The sequence below is a fragment of the Lathyrus oleraceus genome, chromosome 7, assembly GCF_024323335.1.
Source record: "Lathyrus oleraceus cultivar Zhongwan6 chromosome 7, CAAS_Psat_ZW6_1.0, whole genome shotgun sequence".
Classification (NCBI taxonomy): domain Eukaryota; kingdom Viridiplantae; phylum Streptophyta; class Magnoliopsida; order Fabales; family Fabaceae; genus Lathyrus; species Lathyrus oleraceus.
Genome location: NC_066585.1, coordinates 102,691,210 through 102,693,682, shown reverse-complemented (window position 1 = coordinate 102,693,682; position 2,473 = coordinate 102,691,210).

Here is a 2,473-nt window from a genome sequence, read left to right as displayed (position 1 = left end):
GATACGCCCACAAAGCTTCACCCAGTTTCAATGACCAATCTTTCCTTGAACTCGAGACTGTTTTTTCAAGAATCCGCTTGACTTCCCGGTTAGAAACCTTCGTCTGACCATTCGCTTGTGGATGGTATGGAGTGGTCACCTTGTGTTTTACACCATAATGTTGCAAAACTTTTTCTAAAGGTGTATTGCAAAAGTGTGATCCTCCATCACTTATCAACACCCTAGGCACACCAAAACGTGAGAATATGTTTTTCTTTAAAAATTTAATCACTGTTTTGGCATCGGCCTTAGGTGAAGCAATCGCTTCCACCTACTTCGAAACATAGTCAACGGCCACTAGTATATACTCATTTTAGAATGAAGAGGGGAATGAGCCAACGAAATCAATGCCCCAACAATCAAAAACTTCTACTTCTAGCATGTTGGTTAGAGGCATTTCATCCCGTTTGCCTATTCCTCCACTCCGTTGGCATGTATCACAACTCTTCGCGTGTTCGTATGCATCTTTAAATAAAGATGGCCAATAAAAGCCCGATTGAAGCACTTTAGTGGCTGTTCTCAACCCACTATAGTGACCTCCATACGGAGAGTTGTGACAATGCCAAAGGATGTCTCTTGACTCGTCAATTGTTACACACCTTCTCAAAATATTGTCTACACCCACTTTAAACAGATAAGGATCATCTCACACATAATATTTTGCATCCACCAAGAATTTCCTTCATTGATTACAAGTGAGGTCTTCCGGTGTTAAACTGGTTGCCCTGTAATTAGCAAAGTCGGCAAACCAAGGCCTCACTTGAATCGCATACAGTTTTTCATCCGGAAATTCTTCTCTTACTTCCTCTTCTTTGTTTGTAATGTCTACATTGACCAAACGAGACAAATGATCCGCAACCAAATTTTCGGAACCTTTTTTATCCCGGATTTCCAAATCAAACTCTTGCAATAAGAGAATCCAACGAATTAATCTTTGTTTGGAATCTGGCTTGGTTAACAAATATTTGATCGCCGCATGGTCGGTGTAGACTACAACTTTAGATCCGATCAAGTAAGCTCAAAACTTTTCCAATGCGTGCACTATAGCTAGTAATTCTTTTTCTGTTGTCGCATAGTTGACTTGCGCCTCATTTAACACCTTACTTGCATAATGGATAGCATGAAAATTTTTATCTCTTCTTTGACCCAACACCGCACCAACCGCATAATCGCTTGCATCACACATAAGTTCAAAATCAAGTTTCCAATTTGGTGCAACGATTATGGGTGCGGTTACTAACTTTTCTTTTAAATCAAGGAAAGCTTTTAGACATGACTCATCGAAAAGAAAGTGCGTACCTTTGTTGAGCAAGTTACTCAATGGCTTTGCTATCTTTGAAAAATCTTTGATGAATCTCCGGTAGAAACCGGCATGTCCGAGAAAGCTCCTTATTCCTTTTATATTTGTTGGAGGTGGTAATTTCTCAATGACTTCCACCTTAGCTTTGTCAACTTCTAATCCTTCGGAGAAGATCTTGTGACCGAGTACAACACCTTCGGTGACCATAAAGTTGCATTTTTCCCAATTGAGCACTAAGTTGGTCTCCACGCATCTTCCCAAAACCACATCAAGATGTTTTAAGCACAAATCGAAAGATGATCCATAAACGGAGGAATCATCCATGAACACCTCAATGCATTCTTCTATTAAATCCGAGAATATCGCTTGCATACACCGTTGAAATGTTGTCGGTGCATTACATAACCTAAAAGGCATTCTTCGGTAAGCAAAGATGCCAAAAGGACATATAAAATCCGTTTTCTCATGATCCGCCAGATTGACCGAGATTTGGTTGTACCCCAAATACCCGTCCAAGAAACAATAGAAATTTTTGTCGGCTAACCTTTCCAACATTTGGTCCATGAAAGGTAGTGGGAAGTGATCTTTCCTTGTAGCTTGGTTTAGCCTTCTATAGTCAATACACATCCTCCACCCGGTTACCGTTCTTGTTGGAATCAACTCATTTTTATCATTTTTGATAACCGTCATGCCACCTTTTTTGGGAACTACTTGCACCGGACTCACCCATTCACTATCGGAGATAGGATAAATCATTCTGGCTTCCAAGAGTTTGACAACTTCTTTCCAAACTACTTCTGTCATTGATGGATTTAGACGCCTTTGAGGTTGTGCAATGGGTTTGAAATTTTCTTCCATCATGATCTTATGCATACAATAGGCCGGACTAATACCCTTCAAGTCGGATAACACCCAACCTATTGCACCCTCATTCTTTTTCAGCACTTGTATCAATTTGTACTCCTCTTTTATGGACAAGGTGTTGCTAATGATCACCAGTTTAGTACACTCGTCACCAAGGAACACATATTTCAAGTGTGAAGGTAGCATTTTCAACTCTAGTTTTGGTTCTTCCACTTTCTTTGTCGCATCCAAGTCTTCGTTTGTTTCTTCATGATAATCAATCTCCCCACA